The following is a 14,511-nucleotide window of genomic DNA, read 5'->3' as shown; positions in this document are numbered from 1 at the left end:
AGCTGTTAATATCACTGCAATGCAAGTAGGCAGAGAGCCAAAAGAGAACCACAGGTAACCGATCTGCAAATGTGCCATGAAGCATGGGCCCCTTTAAGTGAGGCATGCGCTCAGTGGCAGCCAGAAGCAGAAACGCATTTCCTTTTAGTAGCTCTTGTTCTAACAAGGAGTGTGCTTTGTTTTTCATCAGAAAAACATATGAGTTGACAGCATTTGTTGTTTTGATCATTTTGTTTAAAAATAAACAATTCGGAATCCACCTTGGTTTTAAGAACCCAAGTCTGCAAAGAAGTTAGACCACATGACTTCCAAGCTGTCCTTCAGATCTGAAATTCAAAACAGCATTTAGTGAAGTGATAAACCTCTGTGTGGTTTAGAAAAGTGCAGCAAGAATTCAGAAAGGGGAAGCAAACAAGTGTAGAGTTGTCTACTTTTGTCCATCAGGACACACTTACAAAAAAAAAAAAAGTATCTGCTATTGATTTGAAATTCAAGTTCAACTGATGTCCTGTATTTTTATTTACTGATGCTGGCAGTTCAATCTAGATAGAAAAACTGAAGTCATAAGAGTACTAAAAATCAAAAGGGAGCAAAGTTGTGGCAAGTTTTGCAAAGTGTAGCCTAATGTGGAAGCCACTGGTGTTTTGGTGTCTCCTTGGGGGAACGTGTCTGGGGAACATGTCTAGGTTGCGTCTTTAATTCCCTTGAAGATAGGTGTGGGAAGGAGGCCATTTCTGATCAAATCATCTCAAGCAAATATGACACATGTCACTTCTGGAGTAGAGCACGTGCTGGTATTAGATGTTCCTGTACTTTCTTCCTTTGGCATGACCACAAACCACATTTCAGAGCAAGGAACCACTATAGCCAGGATCCTCGGTGAAGACAGTGGGGAAAAAAGAGAGAAGAAAGGGGTTTGGAGATTTAAGAAATGGTATCTAGACTGAAGAACATCGATGTAAGAGCAAATAGATAAAGAATATACAAGGGTGAGGCTCAGGCATCAGGAATTTTCAAAAGTTTCCCTGGTGACTCTAAAGTATTGTACAACTAGGGCTGAGAACAGCTCTGCTGCTCTGACACGGATGAGAGTAGAATTAGAGTAAATAGGATACAAATAAGGCCCCCAAAAGCTTGTGCAATTTCCACAGTTCAGAATCCCCAAATAAAGCTTCCAGATAATCTCAAAAAAGATAGAAAATGTTCTTAAGATTTTTCATGAACCTAAAGAAAAACAATCTGACCTGTCATGGAATAGCCAGATAATCAATTGTAATTGTCTCTTTTGTTTAGGATTTTAAAAAATCAACAACAACCCATTTCTTTCAAAGAAAAAAGACTTAAAATCCCACATAAAGTGCACCACTTAATGATACAGATGTTAGTCTATCATGTTCATATGTCCATTCATTATCCATGGCACCAAGAAAAGCATTTCTAATTATATAAGTGGCTAGTTTGTTGGGTATTTACTCTAAGCAAAGCATTTTGCTAAGTAATTTGCAATTATAACCTCACTTAGTCCTCTCAACAACCCTGTCAAATAGTTGCAGTTATTATCCACATTTTGTAGAGGAGGAAACTGAGACTCATAGAGAAGCAAAATTACCAAAAATATGCAATATCAAAGGAATAGATTTAGAGAAGAACCCAGGTTTCTCTGAAACCAAAACCCACTATTTTGTAACTGCTACATCAGACTGACTCACTAAAATTTCTTTCCACTCCATCATTTTAGTAAAGAATTTTAACAAAATAAAGAATCTGTTTTAATTAGAAGCAGAAGATGTTTGATGGAGAAAACAAATTTACTTATCTAGAAAGACTATTTCTTCATGGGAAATAAACATTATCTCCAAAGCATCACCATTCTTATAAAAAAGAACTTGCAGAGAAAGAGAAAGATTTTTCTCTCCGTGTTTCCCCCATGGTGACAACATGGCCACTTAAATTAGTTCACAATTAGCCCAAATGTAAGTTAGCTGTTGAACACCCTTGGGGTGGCAGAAGTCAATTTTTAGGCAATGTTTACAAGTTCTAGAGTGCAAAGGTAAATCCAAACTGGAAAATATATAATATTTTGACTGGGCAATGTTTGGATTTAAATAAAATTGGAGAACTCTTGATTCAAGCTGGCTGGTGTTTGGGGAAAAATTGCCTAATTGCTCTGATATCAAAAGAGCACTTGATAAAATAGAACTTACATATCCAACATGCCTATAGACTCCTTGTCTAATAAATGCAAATAAATAAAGCTTGTGAGATATTAGAATGTTGCCAATAGTCTTGCTTTGCAGAACTCAGAGACAACTGAAGAGATGCACCAGTAAAGATCACATACCCTTTTACAAGGAGCAAATGACACAATAGTGTACTTTCTCATAGTCCATTAAGCCTAGGGGATGAATGAGAATATTCACAAACAAATTAACAATAGTAGTAATTCACATCAAACATATATACACCCATATATGTATAACCCATAAAATCCAGGATACCTAAGTGTCCAAAACTTAGAATAACAGTGTATTCAAAAAATAAATAAATAAATAAATAAAATCCAAATACCAAAAGCAATTTTAAAAGTAACTCAAATAATTTTCTTGCATTTTGGAAAACCTCATTTGCAATCTGCAATGATAAATTCAAATCTTATTTCTTGCCTCTCCCATTTCTCTAGAGTCCAGAATTTTTCCCAGGAACCAAAAATTTCTCAATTTTTCAAAACTCTCTATTGAAACACAGTCATGAATAGTACATTGTGTTACTGACAGACTTTGTCGTTTCTGACCATTATTTCATGTGAAGAATATACTTCTCCATCTCATCAGTATTGGCTTTGACCATGTGACTTGCTTTGACATATACAATGAGAGCAAATACAGCATATCCCACATGCCACAACCAAGCAGGTACTTTAATGTGCTTTTACAGGTTCACTTGGTCTCTTGTGCTCACTTCTGCCTGTCTTCTGCCATAGGAAAGAGCCCTAAGTAGTCCTCAGACACACATGGGCTTGACCTGAAACCTGGACCAATGTCCTAGAGCTGACCACAAACCTGTGTGTGGCAAGTTAATGTTTGGTTCTATAAGACACTGAGACTTGGGGGGTTTTATCACACAATACATTGCAACACAAGCTAACATACAATGTGACTTCTCTCCTTTCCTTCTGTTTCCCCTCTCTCTAACCCCAGCAAGCAAGAACCCTGGCTCCTGACCAGGGGCATAGAAAAAGAAAATGAAAGAGGTAATACAAAATTAATCCAACTGGGAAAAGAAAAGGTATTAACAGATGATGGTAGGAAAACCCATGTCATGCTACATCAAATAAAGCAAACTCTAAGACTGAAATATAAAATTAACATGGGCTCCATTGAGATCTGAAGTCAGCAGGGAGAGACAGAGAAGCAGCAGCATGTAAGGTCCAACTGAAGGGCTATAATCAGCTCAAATAAAAGTATAAACCACCACTTGCTTGCAAAGACATGTCATTGAGGCACATATCTATAATCTCAACAACTCAGGAGGCTGAAGCAAGAGGATCACAAGTTCAAAGCAAACCTCAGTAACTGAACAAGCCTAAGCAACTTAGTGAGACCTTGTCACAAAACAAAAAAAGGGGGGGGAGGGGTTTGGGGATGTGGCTCAGTGGTTCAGTACCCCTGGGTTCAATCCCAAGTATGAAAGAAATAAAGAAAGAGAGAGGGGGGAGGGAGGGAGGGAAAAGAAAAGAAAAGAAGGAGAGGAGAAAAAGAGGACAAGGAGGAGAAGGAGAAGCAGACATAAGAAATGACACTGGTGGAAATTATTGCTCATACCTACTTGTCTGACTCTACCTTATATTGACCTGTGATTCTGTGGCCATAGCCATGGCTTTAAAAACTAAATATCAATATTACCTCTTCTATGAAAATAAATGCAAAATTTAGAGCTTACTCTTTGTTAATTAAGCCAACACATCTGTCACACCAATTAATTTTGTATTCCATCCTACTGTGTTACAGACCAACACTGGTATTAACACAGGCTTTGTTCTATGAGCAGTCCCACCCTTGACATGTACCTGATGATGGTAATATGTCCCTAATTGGAATACCAGTTGGGACATTCTTAGAAATTACCAGAAGCTGGGAGCCTCCAGACAGATATAGGATGATCAAGCTTCATGATCAAAATAGTCAACAGAAAGCCAGGTGGCCTGACCACTCAGTCAAGAAGAGTTCTGATAATAGACTGACCCTTCTATCAGATCCAGTATTAAACCTGGATTTTTCCCAGCTTCCTGAAGGTCAGGGTCAATATGGATGCAGGCTTAGGAAGGCTTTGCTGTCCCAAAAGGGCATAAAATCCTGAGATCCTCCTCTTTGCCACTGTTTACCATGCTAATGCCACTGAGGAACTAGCACAGTATAAATAAATAAATAAATAAATAAATAAATAAATAAATAAATAAATAAATAAATAAAACAATGTAGTATTTTTCAAGCATCATGTCTCCTTGCTGCTGCTTAAAGGATCCCTGTGTAAATGCTTTTTCTTCGTTTTTCCTTGGACCTTTCTTCTTCTAACAAATTAATATAGTAAGTCATTTTTCACCTACTTACCAATATTGGCAAACCCATTGCAAAGAGCTGATGAGGCAATTGTAAGGTATGAAGGATGAACGCTAACACCTCTGCCCTGCCTGCATGACTAAGATTTATAACTGTAAACCTGCAAATGTCTGGCTTATGTATGTAAATATGGGGCCAATTAGTGATTCACCTGCAACTGCTAATTAAAAGGCCTGAGGTGATGGATTGCCACCAAGCAGGCAGATAGGGCCTGACTGTCCAGAACCATCTATTCCTACACAAAGGACAACCCAAGGAGAGAATATCTGAAGATTAGCTCCCTAAAGAGCCATCAGAATTTTATATCTACTAATTTGGAAGGGAAAAAAATAAGTTGTGTGGGAAAATGTAATTATAATGCAGCTAGAAAATAAAAACAGGCAAAGCAAACCAAGCATCGTTGCATCATTAAAGGAGAAAATAACCCTTCTGGGTAATTTTCCCATGGAATTCAGAAGAAAAAAAAAATAGAATTGGAAAAAGGTTTGGAAGAAACCACATGTGATTCTTTCCCCTCCAATTACAACAAATTTCCACAGTTTTCAACTCAGCAGAATGCCTGAACCAAAGCTTGGCAAATAGTGGAGAATAAAGTTGTTAATAAAATAAAAAATCCAAGTTCAAGCCTTCCAGACAGAGCTAGGTTAAAAAGATTCTCGTGTTACTTAAACTAAGTTTTGAGATATTTATTTAATTTCTGACTTTCAGGTTCAGCTAAAATAATCTAATTAAAATTTATATTAAAAAAAAAAGTCTGCTTCTCACAGCCCACAAGTCTCGGACACTAGACTCCTCAGTTCTCTCCTGTACCAAGTACTTTAGGATCTCTCCCTTTGTCAGCCTCTTTGGCTCGGCCTGAGAAACATAAATCAAACCATGGCTGCGGCCACAGTGCTTTATGATCTACTGTCCCTCAAACCCACACCTCTTCATGATTCTCATTCTTCAACCAAAAGGACAACCATGGCCCCCACCAGTGGAACAAGAGCCAGGCCTGTGGCCACAAGACTTCTCCTTCAAGGGCTACTAAATGCAGGGTCTTGCTCAGTTAGGAGTGTTTTTCCCAGGCAGCCCCAGAATGTTTGGGGAGTGCAAGGGCTCATCCGGAATGGCTTTCTGCACATGGCACCCCCGAGGACCTAATGAGGTGTCACATAAAAAAATACTCCTTGATTAAGTGACCTCAGAGGGAAAACAGCAGGTGGGCAATGTCAGTGTGCAACTGGCAGGAAAATCTAATAGATGCTCATTAGGTTTACCTCATCAGTAAATATCGCTGCCGTGGAGAAAACAGAAATTAATAAATAACCTTAGCCAAGGTATGTTGAAACACTGGACATTTCGCTTGCACAGCAAAACCATCCAGAATCTTCTATTTGCTCCTCTCTATTTGTAGTGCCTTTTCTTAGACTTGTACACTATCAGTCTTACCCTCATTAAAATATTTGTACTTATTATTTAAAAAAATCACATCTTCCTAGAAGGAAAGTATTAAATGTCAGCTAAGTGCCCACTACGTGCCCCATGTTTCTTGATATATTATCCCCGTGAACCTTGACACCCACCAGGAGAGGCTGTGTCTTGCCCTAAGTCATTAAGCTGTTAAGCAGCAGAGCAGCCATTCCAGCTCCAAGTGGGGCTTTTTACATTCCAATTGCAGCTGCCAACCACTATTTGGAGACCCCCTTCTCCTCTACCCAGACTTTGTCTTCTACTATGTGCTCCTTATTTTATTTTACATATGGACTGTCCATGCTATCAACCATCCCTACCATCATCTAAAGAAATCAAGCATGATAAAAGTTAGGCAAGCTCAGTCAGAATGGTAGCCATCGAGATTATAAATAATAATAAATCCTGGCAAGGATGTGGGAAAAAAGAACACTTCTACATTCTTTTTTTTTTTTTTTAGTTGTTGACGGACATTTTATTTATTTATATGCAGTGCTAAGAATCAAACTCAGTGCCTCATGCATGCTAGACAAGAGCTCCAGCACTGAGCCACAACCCCAACACACTTTTACATTCTTGGTGGGATTGTAAATAAATAACAATCACTATGTAAATTAGTATGAAGGTTCCACAAGATACCAGAAATGGAATACCATATGATCCAGTTATCCCACCCCTTGGTGTTTATCCTAAAGAATTAAAGTCAGCGTACTACAGTGACACATACAAACCCATGTTTATAGCAGCACAATACACAATAGCCAAATTATGGAATCAATCTAGATTTTTCCATCAACGGATGAATTAATAAAGAAAATATGATTTATATATACAATAGAGTCATATTCACCCATAAAGAAATTTGCAGAAAAATAGATGGAACTTGAGAATATTATGTTAAGTGAAATAAGCCAAACTCGTGAAGTCAAGGGCCTTATATTTTCTCTCAAACTAGAGAGAAAAATAAGGGAAAAGAAATGGGGGAAATCTCATGAAAATAGAAGGGAGATCAGTGGAGTAGAAGAAGAGGATCATGGGGAGGGGGAAAGAGAGGGAAAGGTACTGGGGAATAAAATTTACCAACTCATTGTTATATTGTGTGTACAATATATATGTACACATGTGAAACTACAAATTGTATGTACAAATATGTAACTACAAATTTCACTATTATATATAATTATAATGTACTAATGGGGAGGGAGGAAGAAAGGGAAAGGTACTAGGGAATGAAATTTACCAACTCATATTGTTATATTGTGTGTACAATATGTATGTACACATGTTTAACTACAAATTGCATGTACAAATATGTAACTACAAATTTCACTATTATATATAATTATAATATACTAATAGCAAAAAAGAAAATGCAAATTAAAACTTTTTTTAAAAGGCAAATAATCTAAGGACCCTCTCTTAAGAGAGAGGTAGATTCTGGTAAGATAATTAATTGGGAGACCATTAGGCTGAGATGGATATTGTACCTTGGGTTTCTATGTAAACAAACTGAAACCCAACTTCAACATAAACAGTAAAACAAAACTTAGGCTTAACTAATCAGAAACTACCAACTAACCTCTAACTAGGGATTCTTCATTTTAAGCAAATTTTCTTTTTATCTTGTTTCCATGAACACTTTACAAAAGTTTTCCCTTTGTGCCCCCTTGGTAGAACCCAACCCTTACAGTTTGGCCCAATTCATGAATCACTGTCTGCTCAAGTAAATTCATTAAATTCTTAATGTGCCTAAGTTTACCTTTTAACAACTCAGTCTAGAAAGTAAATCTTCTTTTAATGCTCTTTCTGCCTCAGCAACTCTCTTTTCCTTGGCATAGTCATTATCTCACACCAGAGGCTTCCTGGAGATCCCCAATGCCCCCTGAGCTGTCCTGTCCAGCACTTTTCAACATGTGCCCTAGGCTTGGCCTCCCTGAAAACAGAGACCTTGGTTTATTTCCTTTGTATCTTCATCATCCATGATTGTTGACTGGATGCATGAATTAATTCTAGATCCCTTCATAGTTCCCAGAACACATATTCGCCTCTTCTACCTACTTACCTTACAGTTCTTCCTGCTTGAAACCTTTGACCCTGGTCCCACTATCCTTATGGTTTAGTCCCTCCACATTTCAAGGACAAACTCAAGTCCTTTCTCTGCCATGGAACATTCACTAAGCCCTCCACCTGGCCTGGATTTTTCTCATCCTATCCTCTTAGTAGGAACTGTCGTCTATATACCCCATTTAGGATATGAGTATACAACCATTTTGCTTTATTCTTGTTAGTCTTGCGATCAGATCATTGGGTATATGTGCTAATTCTTATATTAAAATAGCAATTTTCATCTAACTAGAGCTTTGTAGCCCACAAAGTACTTTTTCACAGTTATCTCCTTGAATCCTCTCAGAAACCCCCTACCATAGGTATTGGACACACCTGCTTTGGTCCCAGTTCGGCCTCTTCCTGTATTTGCAAGGCTCAGAGTCAGTGTTTTTTCTTTGCCATGCTGCTGCTCTGTCATCTGGGAATTAGCGCTAACGCACATGTTGTCAATAAGGAATTGGTAAGTGTATGGATTTAGTAACAGTTCACATTTTCTCTAACCATGTGCCTTTTGAAATTTGTGTTTCACCATTTTCCTAATATCCATTTTTGTCTTTCATTTAATCTTAATCCTCTATTTCCCTTTTATCCTGTCATGACAAATTAAGTGCATAATTAGGGGTCTCTGTTCTTCCTTATACTTGATTTTAGATCATACTCCCTACCCAGGTAAAATTTTAGGAACACTAATGTTATTTGTTGTTTAAGTTACCTGAGACTATCCTAGCCCCACTTGAGTAAAGAAAAGGTACTGACGCTTAGTCCTCCAAAAAGATAAACTAGTATAAATCAGATTAATTGAAGTTCATTCTCAGATAAATGTGTTTTCTAATTTTTGAGAGAGCATGAGCCACAAAAATTCTCAAAGGAATTTCTCATAAAATTTTGGAAGACCTGTTGTGTATTAGCCCCTACTCAGAATCAGTGCTTAACAATGATCCAGAGTTTAAGTAGCCCACCACTTGGGTTTACTAAATACTCACTGACATCTTCATTCTGCCAGAGAACTTCATTGTTGGGGTGATAGCTTCACACTTCAAAATCCTTTTGTCCCTAATCAGGTGTATTCTCTTACAAAAATGTCTGGTCTAATTACACTCTTTACAGAATTTGCTGATATGTTTATTCTGCCAGGAGTTACCATGAAAATTCCTTAGTTTGGGGGACTAATAATAATGTTTTTTAAAATGAAATCCTGAAACTATTCTGAATAATACTATATAGTGGTTACATATCATTATATATTTTCAAACCCCATGGGTTGTACAACATCAATGAAAACTGTGAACACTGGGTGAAAATGATGTGTCGATGTAGGTTCATCAGTTGTGGTAAAAGTACCACTTTGCTGAGAGATGTGGATAGGGAGGAAGGCTACGTATGTGCAGGGGCAAGCAGCATATGGGAAATCTCTGTACCCTGCCCACAATTTTCCTATGAACGTAAGCTGTTCAAAAAAAATGCCTTTGAAAAACTAAAGTCTATTTTGAAAAATGAAATCCATCTTCTGCTAACATACACACAAATGCACATGTCCTATAAAAAATTATTACATTTTTTGTTTGATAAGATGTCAGAAATACTGACACACCTTCCCTGCAAATTGTATTTACTCTGACTTCGTGATGTTTCAATGAAAATGAAATGAGGAAGAGTAGGTTCCAGTAAATAATGCAAGAAACTCACTGAAGGAATTAATCCTGATTTCCAATAACTGTGGTAAAACCTCAACAGAAATTCAGCCAGCTATGGTCAATTTTAAACTTAACAAATACATCCTTAAGATTTACTAGCTAGAAGAGATGACTTGTAAGAATTGAGACTTGCACAGCCTTTTCCAATCTTCAGTCATAACCAACCCTTCGGAAATAATGCTTTCTTTTATTTTCTGCCTTTGATCCATATGGGCCCAGACTTACAATCTGTCAACAACCTATTCCATGCAACTGGCAAGTGAAAACCCTCTGTCGATAAATAGCTCACACACTTGTCCGCAGCATCAGAACAGCTTCTTTCTCAGGTTCTCCTTGTGCACAAAAGACAGGGCTTTAACTTGAGCCATTCCAATAAAATAGCTGAAGCTTATTTATTAGAAAAAAAAATCTAGACAGCAATCTAGATGGAGCTGTTTCTCTGCTGTTGTAGCTATTCTTCCCATAGCGCTGGTTTTCTGAAGTTCCCAGTGGTCTAACTTTTCAAGTCATTTGTCTACTTTCGACTAACCTTGCCAGGAGGGTCTAAGGATAAGCATGCAGTGGTGAACCCAGTTTTCTCTACTCATTCATACAGAATTATTACCTCTTCAAGCACACTCTTCACTTTTAGATTGTCAAGCTCTTTCAGGTGCATTATCTTTGGAACTACAACCAGTCAGAGGGAAAGAGGGATAGCCAGAAAGCCAAAAAGGAAACTTGCTATTCTTAGAAAAAGATTAGAGGCCATCTCTTGCCTCAAGTCACCAGACTGTAAAGTGAAAAAAAAGAAAAAGAAAAATGCATATGGGCCATAATTCACCACTGTAAGTGCAGTAAACCTATCCCAAGGAGGTCTCAACTTGTTTTTCTTTTCCAATGACATTTCTTTGTCCATTAGACTCAGGATTTTCATATTATTATGGTGGTGACGAGTATTTCTTAGGATGGAATACCATTTATAGTTTGTTCTCAGAAATTGTCTTCATATAGTTTTCTCTTTTATATCAGAGCCAAAAGAGAAAACCCAGAAGAAAAGCAGTGTTAGAGTTTGGATCCAAAGTGACCCCAAAGGTCCAGATGTTAAAGGTCTGGTTTCAAGCATGGCCACTGGAAGGTCATAGAACGTTTAAGAGGTGGGACCCAGTGAGAGTTCTTCAGGTCCTGGAGTAATGCCCTTGAAGGACATAGGGGAACCCAGTCCCTGCATCTTCCTTTCTTACTTTCTGGCCATGAGGCAAACAGTTTTGCTCCACAATATGTTCCCCACCATTGTTATCCAGCTCCTCTACCAAAGGCCTAAAAGTTGGGTCTGTCTAATCATGGACTGGAACTTTTAAAAACATGAGCCAAAATAAACGTTTTCTCTTTATAAGTTGAATGTCTTGGGTTATTTGTTATAGTAATGAAAAGTTGACTACCACAAAGAGTATTTGGAGAGCAGAGAAGTATTGAGCTCTTTTTACGGGTATACTGTAATTCCTCTTTCCATCACCAGTTCTTCATTTTAGGAATTATTGGCAACACAGGTTCCATGTAACAATGCATTTCATGTACTTTTAATAATTCCTACTATATCCCAATAAGTAAGGAAAGATGGTCCATTCACTGCTGTGCCTACTCAGTCAAAAGCCTTTGTCCATGCTAGAGGTGTTTCCCCACACTGACTTTTTCCTAGACCACATTCGACCTCTCATTAACTAAGTTTTCAAAAATTTCCTACTATCCCCCAGGGGAAGTGTGTAGGGGTATCAATAAAATAAGATGGACCAGAAGTTAATAATTATTGAATCTGAGTGATGAATATGCAAAGATTTGTACTATTCATCACTTGTAGATATACTTTTGTAGATATGTGAAATTTTCCATAATAAAATGTTTGCCCCTCAAAGACGGTGAAGTAGCACAGGTAAACTGCTTGATTCACTTGAATGAGGCCCTGGGTTCCATCCCCAGCATCCATCCCATCATCTAAGTCAAGTGCTATGTTTTATATGATAAATTCTAAAAAAAAATATCTTCCAAAAAAGTATGACAACTATTCTGAATTCTGTTCCAGAGCAATAGAGAAGATCCCTTCCTGCAGGTAGTTCAGTTTATAGCTTTTTCTTCACCTCTCCTAGAGGGTTCTCTTATGCTTCCAAAGCATAATCTGTAATTTTGACTTGGGTATTGTGAATTATTATTTCTATGCATCTCAACACTGTGCACATTTTGAAAGAGGCAAGGAATGTTCAACCCTACAGCAATGGCCCCCCAATTGACAAATCAGCTGGGGAGATCATTTGCAGGCAAGCCTTCTGTAACTCCTACATAGCCCATGCAGTTGGTGCCATGCTTAGGTCCCCTTCACTAGCCAGGACACCATCCCCCAGCAACTGAGAGGGTTGGGCAGAGGTGGGCTGGCAAACGTTTAACAATCAGCTTTCTGTGGGGGTGTAAAAGCCCAGGTCTGTGTAGCTTTTGTTGATTTTCATGCTGCAAATGCTTCTGTCATGGCCAGGGTGAGGTCATAAATGGGGAGTTGGGAAGGAATGTGCACAGTCTGCTCTTAAGAGCTATTATGAGCCAACTCCAGCACACCACTGGCTACATAAAGCTCACAACTGTTCCCTTCTCTGGGGAGTTTTCCTTCTTAACTCAAGAGTGTCACATCTCCGGCTTCACCCAGGGTTAGCCTGCAGATAATGACTAACTGATATGAAGATACAGAATTCTGGGTTGTCTCAAGTTAGTCAATTCTGTGGTATGATTTATTCATCAGAGGCCACCTATGAATCAAGTCACTTTCCCTTAGACTACATCATTGCTCCACTCTTTCACTTTCCTATCCTGCCTCCCTCAATTATTACCAGGTTTTTCTCCCTAAAGGGTACACTCTCAGCAATTGCATGTGGCCGAATGCATGCCTCAGGCTCTGCTCTTAGAGGATCCATCCTAAGATGCATACGAAACATATCCCAAGGGTTAAGCTCTGCCAAGCATTCCCTCCAGTGCATCCCCAATAAAATATTCCTAATCCCAGGAGAGTTAAGTTTTAAATACCCAACTACAGATCCCACATCTTTGAAGTCTTATACTTCACAATAAAAATGTATACAATTTTAAACCATGTTCCATAGAATCTCTGTTTAACATAAATAATATCATCCTTTTCTCCAGAATTCTTGGTACAATCAATAATCCAAGGTGCTGGACTGCTTTGATCCTATGGTCAGTCCAACTCTGAAGTTACCCATGTCCCAGTCTGGGAAGCCTGAGCAAAGAGTGTGTGCCTGGAAGAGTGATCCTCCTTTTGAATCCTGGGTGTTCAGCTGCCAGCTCTACACTGCACAGTGTGGTTTGTGGACTCTTTAGAGGCTGTTTCCTCAGCACCTCAAGCTTGTAGCAGATCTACTCCAAACACAGTGCCCGTGTATTCCAGTGTCTCCTTTAGTCTAATCAAGAAGGAAAAGAAGAAGGGAGGAAGGAAGGGAGGAGAAAAGAAGGAATTCAGTCACTGATAATTAGACCTCAAAGTGATCTTCAAGTATTCTTTATAATCATCATTTTGCAGATGAGAAAAAAAAATGAGATTTGAGGTTTCTTGTTGAAGATCAAAAGCAGTTAATGCTGAAACCCAAATCCCCATCTCCAGATTCCCAGACTGGAGGACGCTCTGCTTGCCCTGTTGCCTTCCCAGCTTTTAAGGGCAGCATTGTTATCAGTATATATATATAGGAGCAGAAATAGTTGAAGTCTACAGTCATGCAGCAAAATGTCTCTGGTGATACCCCAGGGTCGGGTGGTGCTTTATACAGCAGGGCAGCCTTCAGACTCCAAGTGTTCCCAAGGGTGTGCTAGAAACCATAGCTTCATCCAAAAGGAGGCCAAGCTGAACAGTTTTTTTTATACTTCCCAGCTGTGGTCCCTGGATAATAGATGGTCCAAGAATGCCCTCTGGTGACTTCCTCCTGTGTGTTCAAGCACTTGGAAGACAGGAGGAGGTGACTGTGGGAAAAGGAGAAAGAGAAGCTGAACTCCTGGAGATGGTTTGCTCTCCCCCGCAAAATGGGACGTGTTCTGTCTCATGTTGTTCTGTCAGCAAACTGTGGCAGGATCCAACCAGGAAGTTGAATAAAGCATAGTACATATTCACAACCCTGTTGTATTTTCCTTTTGTTCTCCAAGAACAGCTATAATTATTTTTAATTTCACAATTATTTCAATACCTATTCAACTCATATTATATTAATAAAAGACATACAAACAATAACAAATTGGAAGGCATAAAAAAATCTCTAACAAAATTTTAATTAGGCGCAGTCTTCTCTGGTTTTCTGCATAATACGGTCACAATTCCCAAGAAAGTGAGCAAAAGCACACCCTTAGGTCCTTGGAATGGTTACTCTGAAGGCCATCTTTTATATTTTATTATTGTCTTCTGAAGGCCTTTTTATTTTTGGTGGCATGTATTTGAGAGGAAAAGAAGACTAACATCTGTGTGCCGAGTTACGCCCTAAAGAAGTTGAAAGAAGCATCAAATAGAAGCAATGGGAGGGACGGAGTTGAAGGCTTTTTGGAGCTACGACCAAAGTACACTTGTCTTTTTTAATTCTTATATTGAACAGAAACATAAAATGTACGATTTGGAAAGGAGAGCACAT

This window comes from Urocitellus parryii, chromosome 1 (genome assembly GCF_045843805.1).
Source record: "Urocitellus parryii isolate mUroPar1 chromosome 1, mUroPar1.hap1, whole genome shotgun sequence".
Taxonomy (NCBI): Eukaryota; Metazoa; Chordata; class Mammalia; order Rodentia; family Sciuridae; genus Urocitellus; species Urocitellus parryii.
The sequence above is the reverse complement of the archived record's forward strand: the minus strand, read 5'-3'. Positions refer to the sequence as shown.